Raw genomic sequence first — 15088 nt, 5'->3', positions numbered from 1 at the left:
AAATGGCGATCGAAACCGCTACGAGACATGTTTCGTAACAATTTTGAAAGAAAATAAAACTTACACTTTGTTGAGGTTTCAGGATTGTGTTCGCAGTTTCCATTAAAGGGTAATTTTTTGGGAGGCATAAAGCAATCTCGTTAACGCTCAGATATGATGTGCTATTCTTGTACTAGGAAAGTACCACGAAAAATTTAAACATTTCATTTTCTAAGTTTTCTAATTTATGTTTTGACATATTATATTATGATAATGTATCGTTTTAGTGTTGATGAGGCTATTAATGTTTTTACATTGAACTAAGTACCAATTCAATTGAATCTCTTAATCTGGAAATAATGTGCACACGAAAATTGCTCAAGTTTGCTAAACACCGATTTGCAGGGCCGATCCTAGGGGTGTCGGCCCGCCCGTGTGCAAAGACCTAATGTGCCGCCCCTCAAGAGTAATTTGCATATTTTGACTCATCTTTAACGTTCATATAAATCTTTCTTTAAATTTCTATACCAAGTTCAAATTTAAAAAAGAAAGGAAAAAAAAAAAAAACAGAAGAATGATGAACTTATAAAAAGGAAGAAAAGTTTTATAGTAAGAAACTCCTTAGGTACAATTTATATCTTTGAAGAAAGTAATAGATACCAAAATTTACTAGTCTTAAAAACACATTTTATAGTCTGTCGTCGGTGACATCAGAGGAAGGACGGAAGATTGGGAAGCGGGGGGGGGGGGGGATTACTCCGAAAAAAAATTATCGAAATTGGCGTATGAAAAATAGTTTTAGGTTATCTTTGGTTGTGTTCGGTTGCTACGACAAAAGAGTCGGGTATACTCAAGGTGCATGGAGAAATTTTCGAAATTGATATCAAATATCGCAATTTTAGGAAATTTTTCGAGACTTCAGGAGGTAGTAATGTTGATGTTCTTTCCTAAAATTCTTTCCAAATTGAAATCAGTTTGAAGCTATTTTTTTGTGACCGTAGCGTAGGAAAAATCGGCGCTCTTCCCGAAAATTTTCCGAAACTGAAGTTTTAAACACGCAATTTTGGGTTACCTTTGTTGACGTTGCTAGAGGGAGGGAGATTCAATCGTCTCCCATCGAAGGTTTTCGAAATTGAAATTTAAAGCGCAAATTTAGGCTGTCTTTGGTGATAGTAGGGGATCTGGCGGCTTTCCTCCGGTAATTTCTCTTCATTATTGTTCAAAAACCCATTTTGGGCTATATTTGAAAACGATAGGGGAAACGTGAAAATATTCCGAACCGAAATATTTTTCAGAACTAAAATCCATTATAGGCTATTTTTTAGAAGGAAGGGTTTTGAGGCTCTTAATCGGATGTTTCTAAAAGCGCAATTTTATACTATCTTTGATGACGTTAACGATACTGAGAAGCTTCGGCGGATCTTACGGATATTTTTCGATATTAATATCTAAAAAATACAACTATAGACTTTTGTCCACCTCACCTCGACGATTGATAGGCATGCATTAGCGCAGTAAAAAGTTACATAAGCCAAGCAGTTCTCCTCCGGAATTTTTTAGAAATTGAAGTCCCAAAAACGTATTTTAGGCATTGTTTGACAACGATGGGGCTAAGAACGGGCGGGGGTTCAGTGTGCCCTCACGAACTGTTCTTAGAAACTGAAGTCAATTTCAGGCCAGTTTAAGCAGGAAGGGTTCTGTGGCTCCACGGAACCGTCTAAAAACGAAATTTTGAGGTATAGTGATTGCATTGGAGAAAAGGGGGATCCGGGGTCCTTTCCCGAAAGTTTTTGAAACTAATGTCTGAAAAAAGTAATTTTAGTTTGTTTTTCAATAAATTAAGTGAGAGGGGGTGGGATTAGGGGCTTCTCTAAAGACGCTAACTGAGACTGTCTTTGGTAGTAATTGCAAAAAATCCTTCGCAAAAATTTCGAAAAAGAAATCCGAAAAATGTCATTAAGCAATTTTTGATGACATTAGGAAAGGCTGTCCTTTAAAAACGCATTTTAGATTTCGGAGCCAACATTTTTAGGCTATGTTTGATTAAGTTAAGGTGGAAGGAGTGAATCAGAGACTTAATTGGGTCCTTAAGATCGGTAGTTCAACCAGTGAAATGTTCTGAAATTGAAGTCCTAGAAACGCAATTTTAAGCCTTCTTTAATCCCGTCAAGGAGGTCATGGCATCCTTTGGATATTCGTTTAAACTTACTACCCAGTGCAAGAGCCCTGTCCTCCTACCTGATCTGAAACCGGGCAGTTCATTCGGGATTTTAATTAGAAAAAATTGCCGTCAAGTGGGAAAATTACAAAATTTTAGTTCGTCATTCATATATGTTTGACTTTCAAAGGAGTCGCAATTTTCCACTTTCTTTCCACGCATCCACGATTATTGAACACAGATTTTGTTGTTTGAAATGCTTATGATGAGAGTATCTAATCAGTATAGCTTTTTTTTTATATAAGTAAAAAATGTTTTCATTACATGAAATACACCGCCAACTCAGTCATTTCCAGCCGAGGACTGCAGTTTCGTGCTTATTAGCACTCATCAGCCCGGCATAGGAAAGTGACTGAGCTGGAGATAGAAAACCTCATAAGGAAGCCAAGAGTGCACAACAAACTGGTAGGCCGGGCTGATGAGTGCTAATAAGCACGAAACTGCAGTCCTCGGCTGGAAATGACTGAGTTGGCGGTGTATTTCATGTAATTCTGCTTTAGCCCTGGCTATTGGGCGGTAATTTACTGAATATACCATGCCTTTGCCTTCAATCCTCGAGTTGAACCGAACCATTGCTTCGGTCACTCGTCTGGTCTGCGCTAATTTTATGTTAGCTACCAGTTTGTTGTGCACTCTTGGCTTCCTTATGAGGTTTTCCATCTCCAGCTCAGTCACTTTCCTATGCCGGGCTGATGAGTGCTAATAAGCACGAAACTGCAGTCCTCGGCTGGAAATGACTGAGTTGGCGGTGTATTTCATGTAATTCTGCTTTAGCCCTGGCTATTGGGCGGTAATTTACTGAATATACCATGCCTTTGCCTTCAATCCTCGAGTTGAACCGAACCATTGCTTCGGTCACTCGTCTGGTCTGCGCTAATTTTATGTTAGCTACCAGTTTGTTGTGCACTCTTGGCTTCCTTATGAGGTTTTCCATCTCCAGCTCAGTCACTTTCCTATGCCGGGCTGATGAGTGCTAATAAGCACGAAACTGCAGTCCTCGGCTGGAAATGACTGAGTTGGCGGTGTATTTCATGTAATTCTGCTTTAGCCCTGGCTATTGGGCGGTAATTTACTGAATGTTTTCATTGTTTAGGTCTATAAAAGCTTGGAGGGTAAACATTAGTGGCCGCCCTCGGTGCCCCTTTTAGAAGGCACCCTTTCATGCTTCAGGAGGGGGCCATTTCCCTCATTTCCCCTCCCCTGTATCCATGTCTGATTACCGGTTCTGTCACAAATTTTTGCAACCAAGTGAAGCATGCATGTAAAGAGTAAATATTAATGGACAATGAAACCAACACAATGTTCCCAAACGTTCTATTGTTCTTAAACTATGCTATATGCTGTCGGGAAATCGACACTTTGATAATTGAACATTTAAAATTCAGCATATTTATTCGGCTTATTATAAGTTATCTTGTGAGAAATTCTTGAGGAATTTTTCTTGATTATAAGAACTACATGATGCGGCCTGCAGCCGCCCCTTGCTTCGGCCGCCCTTGTGCGGTGCACACTCTGCACACCTGCTAGGATCGGCCCTGCCGATTTGTCAGGACAAGGACTTTAAAATCCGCAACGGCAGGAGCGTTTACTTTACGTTAGAATTAAAATGTCATTGAAAGCAGTATTTCGCTACCATTTATTTACATGTAATTTTGTTATGCGATCTCCTCCCCCATCCCACACACCTCAAAGCCGTTCTATTTAGATGTAAGATTTGGCAACGGAAGTAATGTTTCATTTAGTTCAGGATTAGGCGACAAGTACAGTGTTCATGTATTTCACTACAATGTTATTTAATTTTCTCTGCAAGAAAATTTGTACTGCTGCTATAATATCTGAGGTATCATCACTGTGAGGAAAAATCTGAGATTTCAATTCGAATAAAGTACTCTTTATTTTAAGCGCACGCAGTGGTAGTTTAACCTATAAGCAACAGCTTAGGGCACAAAGGAACTGAGAAGAACTTAAGAAACTTAACAAGAAACATTCTTAAATAATTACATTTACAATAGTATTTATGAAGTCATTAATCATAAATCGTTAAGTTACATGTCATGAGTTAAAAGGCATAGTAAAAGTGATGTTGAATATTGAAAATATGAACATAGTTTTATTTTTTATTTATTTATTGGTTTGTAGTTACTATAATATGGGGTAATGAGAATGACTGGTATGCAGAGGTTGGTTGCGTCGACCAATAGCACAAGCATTGGCAACCTTTTCGGAGCACACAAACGAAATCATGTGGTGGAGGCTGTAGGGTTTGTAAGGAAATCCCCAAGGGCGTTTTTCCTTACAAATCCTGTGTTTACGTTGAATCTTTTCAAAAATGGGAAGGGGAGGAGGTGCCCGAATATCCGTGAAACGGAACGTTTCCGCCTGTTAATAAAACTGACGGAGTTAAAAAAAAAAATAAATGAATAAAAATCTAAAGAGATTTAAAGTTTCGCTCATGAAATCGCTCTTTTCTATACGTTGACGGGAAATTTTACGCTATGTTTTTATTTTATTTAATCCTGATTATTGAACTTAGCTTAAAGTGTGCAATACCAGGCAACGCAGCTAGTGACTATTAAATTTTTATTGTCAGCATAAGTGAAATTATCCTTTTGTAAATATTATGTGCTTGTACAAGAATCGGATTCATTAGATGCAGACTTGCTTTTGAATTTTAAAAAAAGCACTTTTAAAGTCTATTTAAAATGCTCTTAAATTTGCTATGTCGACAAAAGTATCTTTCTGTAAGCATTTTGTGATTGTAAAAGGGACGAGACAAAATAATTCATTGATTACAAACTTCCTAAATGAAGCATGAAGAAGAAAGTTTGGCTCCGATTTAATCCTCGTTGGAGTTTACTGCTGACTGTTTCATCAAATTAATTTTTATGTGAATTATGTGAGACGATTGCCTTCAATGATTACGAATTTATTACCTTGATCTGAAAATAAAAAGAGCAGTTGGAATGTGCTCTAATTAAATTTACGCGCGTTCTCACCTCTCTAACCCTCGTTAAACCCGGGTAAAAAAAAAAGAAATCCTCCAATTTATTTTTAATTGAAAGAGTTGCGGCACGTTCTCTACGTTGACTTCGGCGGCTACCGAAATTCCTCCATCTGTAATGATGCAAGAAGCCGAAGCTATTTGCTCCTCCTTAGCAGAATGAAAAGATTTCTTTTTTTGTTGAAGATGAGCCTCCTCGTAAAGCCCACCTTCGGAGAAGGAAATATTTCCTCGCACCTGCAAGGAAGGATACGACCGGTTTGCTTGTTTTGTTCACTTTACTGCCGGGAGAATGTGTGACGTCACAAGGTGAAGGTCGTAGCTTTCACTTTCTTTCAACATTTTCACTTGTTTCTCCTTCATCCTTTTTTTAACCTTAATGCTATTTTTCTTTCTTTCTTTCTGTCTTGTTTTATCCTCATCAGGAGATGTCGAGTCACTGTAGAAAAACATTGAGGTATTTGAAGGCATTTTTCGCTTGCTGCGGAAGCTTTTTGTAAACATTAATGAATGTAAAATCGTTACAGACGAATTTTAGCCTACAAATGTGTAATTGGTGTTGTTATCAAAATTACATAATTGTTTCTTTAATTGCCACCATCAATGTGAATTTTCAATAACTTTTGGACCAGTCGTTAAACTTAATTTCATCATCAATTCTCTGGTCTTCCTTAAACTTCCCGATTCCTTTTTTTACTCTTAAAGATAGCTAAATTTAGAGGGAGCGGAAAGAATTCATTGTCAAAATATCCGCAAAACTACGATGTTAAAAGACATTTTTTCAATTGCTCTGGAACTTTTTTGTAATCATTCAAACAAAATGAATGAAATATCGTATTTTATGAATTTTAGTTAATGTGTAATTGGTGTTGTTGTTAAAGCTACTGCAATTTTACTTTGATCTTTCGCCATGAATTGAATTTCCGATAGCTTCTGGATCTTTCGTTTTACTCAAATTTCTTCAACAATTCTCTAGGTTTTATTCGCTAAATTTCCCGATTCTATTTTGTTTTTTCCGAAGACAGCTAAACTTAAGGAGAAAAACAGAAGAAATCATTTTGAAAATATTTTATTTATATTTTTGAGCAAGATTTGTCCCTACCCTTAAAGCAGAGGTTCTCGACCTTGTCACCGCAGTCTAATACAGTTGGCGGCCCTTTTTTAGAAAAACTAGTGAAGGGTTATGTAGTACGAGCCCTCTTCGAAAGCCATGGCTGGAAACAAAATAAAGTCTAAATATAAAGTTGGAATCATTACCTTTTTCCCTTTCTTCTTAATTTTCTCCCATCATACCCGTATTCACTCGGGACATTTTTTCTCATAATACACTTCCGCAAAAGAACGAAAATAAATTATCTTAACCTGAAATTTTTTAAAATCATTTTGTAAATTTCAGGAGGGGATTTAGCCTAGACCCCCCTCCTATGAGTGCGGCACTGTCTTGAGTGCATCTCGTGTGCACTGTGCAGTTTGTAAACCAAATTTGCTTATCAGTTTGCACGCTTTTTTAGCTGAAAAAACACTATTTATAGCACAAGTTTAATTTTAACCGCCATGTGGAATTAATCATTTCAAAGAATACGAAGCATTTAGTAATCGAACTATTGTAGATAAAAAAATAATTTCAGCTCATAAAAGTATTTCACATAATACAGTGGCGTCGCTACAGTGAGGTAGCTACGGGGGGTGGAATGCAAGTTTTTGAAAAATATAAAGCTAAAATGCAATTTTAAGACTACAAATTTGAAAATTTTCCGGGGGTAAAGCCCCGGAACCCCTACTTTTATTATTTTATTTCATTTTATTTATTTATTTATTTATTTGTTCATTAGCCCACTTAAAATATCGTTAAAACATATAAAACACACATAAAAAACATAAAATTGCATGAATTTTATGTTTTTCTATTGACATACTTTTTTTCTTTTGCGTTTTTAAGGGGGCCACAAATTACCGCCCCGGGTGTCACCCATGCTAAGTACGCAACTGCATAATAGTTTTTTCAAGAAAGATTTATATTATGGATTGTTGAACTTCTTAAGGAGAATTCCAGAACATAAGAAACAAAGTTACAGTTCTTAATTTGGCAACATTCTCCAGCTCGTTTATCTGCTTAGAACTCCCGACTTCTTGCCCCAAAATCTTCTATTTTTCATCATACATTCCGTTTCCAGCAAAAGCAAAACGGTAAGACGCTCCTTTATGGAAGCAGAAAGTGCCAGACAAGCGCCAAAAATGTAATATTCAGGGCATCGTTTCCGGAGAAAAGACCAAATTGAGTTTCTACCACTGCCTTCTCTAGGGATTCCGACGGGTGAAGGGAAATCTTTTGTCTTCGGACCGAACTGCCTCGGATTCTATTAATAGCTGACGTGTTGTCATTCGCAAATATTGGATATAGTTCGGTACATTGCTGGGGAATCGCACACAGAAGGAAGGAATGCGATTTGATGATGTCGGTATGGATTATTTTGTTTCTTGCGTTAATAACCACTTATTAAATTGTTCCTCTTTCCTCGGGACATCAAACAACTTTTGATGAAGTCGGATATTTTGCGAGAATTGTCGTGTGGTGACGGATATTTGTCGTCAAACTATTAACAAAAATGGTTTAGATGGGGAGGGGAGAACCTGCTGAATTAACTGTGCACTGAGAATGTATTTGCTTATTTGAAATCTTTGTTGCTTTGCTCTTACACTAGAGTTTAAAAAAGGAAGAAAAACTCAAATGCAAAATGTTGTGAAAAAATCTAAAATTTAAGTACAGGTCACTCTTACGTTCATAGATGCAATATTTAGTTTTAGTATGCATTTATTGAAAAATTAGAACTGAAATGTCTTTCTAACCCCCTTATTGATTTCTTAATTTGTTGTGTACAAAATTAAAGATCGAAAACATTCCTTTGATAGTTGGCCTCGTGCAAACGAACTGTCGGTTCCAACATAATGCTCGTTTGGAAAATGAGAGGCACAATACGAAAATTTAATTTTATTATTTTTTTTCGCTTAAAGGCCTTCAAATGACGTTATCCTCTTTGGAAAATAATGACAGATTTTTGTTCTAATATTAACCACTAGAGAGCACAGCGAACTTACTTTTCGTAATGCAAATTGCCTGAAGAGTTCAATTTCAAACGCTTCTCCTGTAAAATTTCATTTCTTCGTATTGTAGCACTCTTCTTCCAAATGAGCGATATAGTATTTGATTAAGCGGGGTATTTGATTATGCATAAAACTGTGCTTTACCGTACCAAACTTAGAACACTTGTTTTAAAGCATAACAATAAATCAATATCTATTTAAAAGAAGTTACAAAATAATATAGTAACAAAGTAGTAGTTATATTATGGATGCGTACGAAAATTTTTAAACTGTAAGTAACTTAGAACTTAAATTTTAAAATCTGTTTTGGTACACAGTTAAAATATTACAAGATAGGGTGCGCTAAAAACAGAGTAAAAATTTCACAATTTCACTTTGCCCTAAATTCCTGTACTAAGCGGGACTGACAGTACTAACAAACCCGGTAGCAGAAACAGCTTGACGCCGGTCGCAGACTCTTTAGGAGGTCTGTATAGATTATTTCTGAGTAGGGAAGATATTTTTAAATTTTGTTAAAGGAAAAAAAAAATTTGCACGAAACTGTCAAATTTATTGTCGAAAAATACCGTTTAGAATGTCATTCCTTAGTGATGATTCATAATAAATGTTATTATTTAGTGATGGTTTACCTTGTGGACAACTTTTGGATTTTCAATTTACCTCGCGAACTGTTGAAAAAATGTCTGCTACTTGGCCTGCAAATATGGGAAAGTGGACATAAACTCTCGTAACAAATTCAAAGTTAAATATTGTTACAAATTAAGAAAGCAGCGAAACTAGTGAGGTTTAGCTTTTTTAGAGGATTTCTGGAGTTTCAGTTGAGAAACAATTCTGGAAAAAATCTCTTTAAATCAACTTAATTTAAATCGTGATTAAAATCTTCGATTTAAATCAATTGATTGAAATTATTGACACCCTGCCGAATTTTGATTGAATAATCATTGCACCTCCAAACAAACATCTTTCTCTTTTAAGCAGTATTTCGCAACAATAGCCTTGTCCGTTTTTCTATTTTGTGAGCATAATACATAGATAAAGCGAAGGTATTAAAAATTAACATTACAAAAATTCAAGGTTTGCTTACTTTCTCCGTTTGAATCATTACCATACTGGTTCGGGTGATAATGGAAATTAAATCAGCATCATGAACGAAAAACCGTAGGGTCTGGTGGGGGAAAGTGGTCAATGGGGTAAAGTGGTCATAATTCAAATAAATGGCTATACCTTAGAAATAAATGTTCGAATGAATGTGAAAATTTTATTTTAGAGTAGTGCAGTTAGAAACTACATTTTGAATACAAAATTTTACAACTGCCAAAATTTTATTTGGTAAAAAAAAATATTTTGTGTGATTATGAATTTTTTAAAAATATAAACACCTTTTTTAACTTCCTTGGGAAATTTTGTTTGTTAGAATTATGAACAGATTGACTGGGCAGGAAGCTTCCTACATGTCTCAAGAACTCATACTCATTAGCAGTTAGCTGAATCTATTTTGAATATTTTTTTAGAACAATTTTAGTAAGATGGGGTAAAGTGGTCATAATATTAGGCTTAACGAATATTGTTCTTTTAAAATCACTGAATCTTTAAGTATAAAGCAGATATAAATTAAATATTATTTTAACTTAATATGTATTGTTTTTACAGTAAGCAAGGTTAAATATATGAGTATATGCGCATGCATACGCATATATTCGTGTAGGCACGTATATATACGTATTCACATAAATGCACCAATAAACACGTATTTGGGTATCTCGTAGTATTTTTTATCTATACAGATATACATTCGACTATACACGTATATACCCGCTTATGCTCGTACAAATACGAACACTTATATACTCAGGTAGACACGACGTATATACGCGTACGTACTCGAGCTGACACTTACATACTAGCATATGATATACATGTATGCAGTGTGAGTTTAAACTCTCGGGGAAATTTTTAAAAGGTGTTAGAGAGGAGGATAAGAAGTAAGAATCATAAGAAACATATGGCCACAAACACAACGCTGACGCGCTACATGCACGCAAAGCCAGAAACTAATGAATGCTAAACAGGTCACAAATTTATTACAAAATCGACAATTTTACACAACGACTTAAGAAAGTTTTAAAGTGATTGATGAAACTTGCGGCCGGCATCTGTAATACATGCTCGCAATCACTCTGTTGCAATTACGAGACTCTTGAAAAACTTTCATCAGTCGCTGCACCTTTGTTGCGATGCGTGTATTAGAGCTACTACAGGCCTTACTTTTTAACAACTGTCTAAATATTTCTTAAGTACTAAAATGTCGGGTAAAATCATCTTTGTGTAACAAATTTGTGACCTCTGTTATCATTCCATCGATTTCTGGCTTTGTGTGCATGTAGCGCGTCAATTACCATAAGTTCCTTATGATTCTTTGCTTCTTATCCTACCCTTTCACACCACTTAAATTTTGCCCAAGATCTTGGATTCACTATGTAAGCATACATGTATATTAGCGGATATACTCGTAGATATATGTGGATACATGTACTGGTGTTTATACGTAAATGTACGTATATACGTCTAACAAGTATAGAATCGTGTTTACACGTAAGCATACGTATATACTCTTGCTTCCACATATATATACGTGAGTAGACACGTACCAAACACGCACTGGATATATCAGCGAATTAACTCGTGTATACCCGTATATGTATGTAAGTACACTACTGGCCGTTAAAATTGCTACACCAAGAAGGAATAGTCTGAAAGAAACAAAATTTTGCACCCGTGATGGCAACATTGACACTAGAAAACGATTACAAAATGAAAGCAAAATGATCATTTATTATTGGAAAAATCTCACATGAATGGAGGTTTAAGTACCCTGTTGCGCCACCTCTACTTGGAATTTAAGAACCGATACGGTCGAGCATTGAGGTACAGCAGTTTCGTACGATGTCTTACGTCTTCTCGTACCACAGTTGCTGTAAACGCGCCACTAATTTGATCAAACTTACAGGCTGTCCAATTTAAAGTCTCAAGTGATCCCAGATATGCTCAATTTGTGACAAGTCACAAATCGCAGACCAGAGCATCACGCAGACCAGAGAAAGTGATAATGCGGAAGAGGAAATCCCTTTACACCCTTGCTGTGTTTCACCGAGCATTGTCATGTTAAAAAATTGTTCCTGGGAGCCCCGTCGTGAGTGCTAACACGTATGAGTTTGATCGAATGAGTGGCACGAGATGACGCAGGATATCGTAGAAGACTGTTATGTCTCAATGCCCGATTGTTTCGCTTCAAGTACATCATACATTCACGCTAGAGGTGGCTTAACAGGGTACTTAAACCTCCATTTATTCGAGATTTCTCCAACCATAAATGATCAATTTGCTTTAATTTTGTAATCACTTTCTAATGTCAATTTTATTATCACGTGTGTAAAATTTAGCTTCATTCTGGCAATTTCTTCTTGGTGTAGCAATTTTAATGGCCAGTAGTGTATCTATGTACACTTATATATGCGTATATACGTCGACTATACACGTATATACTCAGAAACTCAGGTATGCAATATATACTCGAGATACATGTGCAAACACACAAATGATGTTCGTTTTGCGCGTATATACTCGCATATACACGTGACTCGTATGTAGTAGTAGTCGTGTAGACACGTATACACTCCTGTAGGCAATCACGTATACATGCTTATATGCTCGTGTATACACGAATATACTTGAGTAGGCACATGCATGCATGTATCTGATGTATACATGTATTTATTCATATATGAACATGTTTACTCTTGTTTACACGACACGTATATACTCGTGCATACCCGCATATACTCGTACATATACTTTTAACTATAAAAATAATCGAAATATACAAATGATAGGGTAATTTGTAACAGTTTTGCAGCTGTTTTTAACTATGACCACTTTACCCCATACTATGACCACTTTCCCCCACCCTATGGGGTAAAGTGGTCATAAATACAAAGGGAAATGAAAATGTTATAAAACTACTTAAATCAATATTTTTTTTCCTGAAATTCAATGTACGTGTTCTTTAATAATGCAATGTAAAATAATAACAAAAAATGTTGAAGTATTTAAAGAATTTATTGTATTTATTATCCACCTAAGTTGAAAACCTACGATTTTATGACCACTTTACCCCACCAGACCCTAAATATGCAGACCGGGGGGATGATATTGAATGCGTAGGTGGAAATGCTCTTCAGCGCTGATCAACAAGAATCGAGTGACGCAACCTATCCCCGGGATAAGTTTATGAATCTTCAGGTTGCTGCGTCGCCGAGCAAGCCTATCTTATGAATATTCCTTACGGATATGGTAGTTTTGCATCCGGGAAGCATCAACTCGGAGAATGCGAAGACAGAGATTCAAACAATGTGATTAGAAGATGTCCATTTGTAGTGAGTCTTCCAACTACTAAGCTTTTCTTTCTTTCTTTCTTTGTAATAGTTATTGTAATTGGCAAATTATCAGTAGCATTTTACATTTACCTTATAAATGCTTTAAAAAACACTACTAGTTTATTTTTAAAAAAATCTGAATCGTAACTAACAGTTTTTACAGGGGGATAATTGCTACTTATAAATGTGTGTATATTTTTCTAACACTAGTACTTCATTTCATTTTAGTACAAATCTGAAGGGGAGGGGAGCTTTTCGTGGCCAAAATAGGTAACGATCGTAATTCAAAGCTTTTTTTCCAAAACCCCGTAAATGTCGGCAGTCGCCAATGAATGTCTACATTCACTTAGCAAAGACATCGGCGAAAAACCGAATATTCCGGTGAATCACCGGTAAACATTGGTTGACATTTTCCAATTTCGGTCTTTCACCGTAACATATTGCATATGCATTGGTTGATTATTGCATAAAGAAAACTGGATCTAATCCCGGCTAGAAATATGAAATTAATGAATGTTGCGTAATATTCACATTTTTTCAGGAAAAGAAAAAAAAAGTACATTTGTATGTATAAACGTATATGCATTATTGAAAAGTTAGAGCTGGAACATGTTTGCGATTTTTCATGTCTTGTATTCAGCATATTCTAAACTGTATTCTAAGGACTCTATGTTTTTACACGCAATACATCTGAATTTTGTAAGGATTCTTTATTGATAGACGTAGTATTTCTTGAATATCAAAAAAGAAAAAGAAAGAAAGAAAGAATTGAATGAAAGATGAATAAATAGATAAAGAAGAGGAAAAAATAGAATTTTTGTATAAAAAAATCTTACAATATTTCATAGTACGAACATTCGAATTTATAACGTGTTCGTAAACAACTTTTGGCTCTTTATTCACAAATTCTCTTTTAAGTTTTAACTTCACACTAACTCGTCTCTATTTTTGAAAGAAATAATACATTTTTAACTTGAAAACTTGAAAAACTTTTCATCAATTACTAATTTTTAAATTTGGAAAGAAGTCAATTTGTTGCCTAAAAACGGTTTTGAATTACCTTATGAACTCGAGTTGGTAAAATTGCCCACTCAACTCTAAATAAAGTTTATTTTTCTTACCTATTTATATTTCTTGCTATTATCAGTCCTTCAGCATTGACAAACATACTCAACAGTGAAAGGAAGGAATTTTTGATTATATCGCTCGTTTTATTCCGTACAGATGAAAGTTTTTCGTTAATCCATCAAAGTCTGAGAAACCATTTTAAAACTTGACTTGCTCGTTCTCTTGGAATTCGATAAATAAAACTGCAGGGTAAGAACTTTTAGAATTTTCTCACGACTTTTAAGTTATCAGTAGTTCTTTTTCGGAAAAGACTTTTAATGCAAATTTTAACGAATTGTTTCAAAAATTTTGTTCTGCTTGGTGATTTGAAGTGGGAAAGTAGACACCGAACCATTCTTATTAATGGAAATGCTTTGTTAGTTAAAACTAATAAAGCGGTGATGCTGTCCTCAGTTAAATAAGCTTATACTATAAGCTAAGGATTCGACAATAAGCAAATTTGCCGTTTACTGATCAATCGGTTGTTAATAATAGGCATATTAATGTTCATAATGATTATTTTTAATACAATTTCTCTATCAATCATTTTTCTTTTTAACCGACTTCAAAAAGGAGACTGTTATCAGTTCATACCGTATGTATTTTTTTTTTTTTTTTTTTTTTTTTTTTTGTCCTCTCACATCGTCTCACCTAGTGAACCGATTTTGATTATTCTTTATTTAATGGATAGGGGATGGCTCAACTTAGGTTCCATTATTGTTTGACCATATTTGTTCTTTAGAAAAAAAGTTATGGACAAAAACAGTAAATTTCATGCAATTTCTGTATTAAATGATTAAATATAACACCGATTGTTACAAAAGTTTGGTGCCATACAGTAATATTAATAATTATTGTACTGATAATTCTGAATGAGGGCTTCTCTGAAGCAAGCATCAAGTTTCTTCAGTGTCATTGCTCTATAGTGGCGGCAAACCTAACGTGGAAGCGAGGTTTATGCAATGATTAGGATCTGATTAGCCTTCACAATGCTACCAGGTCAAGTTTGCCTCAACTATATAGTAGTATTTTTATCTTTATCATCTCTGCCAATAACAGATGATCTGGGCTAAGTAAGGAGATACAGGATTGCATCGCAAGCAACTAGTATACTGTGAAATGTAAATTAGTTAGGGAAAATGTAACATTAAAATGGTTATAATTAAATTAACACAAAAATGAATTCCAGAGAGGAACAAAGATAAATTTTTAGTGCCAATCGCTTAAAGTTTAAGGCGCGTTTATAGT

General features: G+C 35.3%; 1 protein-coding gene and 1 long non-coding RNA gene across 9 annotated transcripts in view; one reads left to right on the top strand and one right to left on the bottom strand.

Moving 5' to 3' along the window:
• LOC129221973 (uncharacterized) overlaps nucleotides 1-9462 on the bottom strand; it is a 152754-nt gene extending 143292 nt beyond the window's left edge. Inside the window, exon 1 of the long non-coding RNA XR_008580557.1 lies at nucleotides 9385-9462. This is a non-coding gene — a long non-coding RNA (uncharacterized LOC129221973). The remainder of the gene's footprint in view (nucleotides 1-9384) is intronic.
• Nucleotides 1-15088, top strand: part of LOC129221970 (cordon-bleu protein-like 1) — a 373733-nt gene that overhangs the window by 207496 nt on the left and 151149 nt on the right. The window lies entirely within an intron of this gene.

The sequence above is a fragment of the Uloborus diversus genome, chromosome 5 (genome assembly GCF_026930045.1).
Source record: "Uloborus diversus isolate 005 chromosome 5, Udiv.v.3.1, whole genome shotgun sequence".
NCBI classification, from domain to species: domain Eukaryota; kingdom Metazoa; phylum Arthropoda; class Arachnida; order Araneae; family Uloboridae; genus Uloborus; species Uloborus diversus.
The sequence above is the reverse complement of the archived record's forward strand: the minus strand, read 5'-3'. Positions and strand labels throughout refer to the sequence as shown.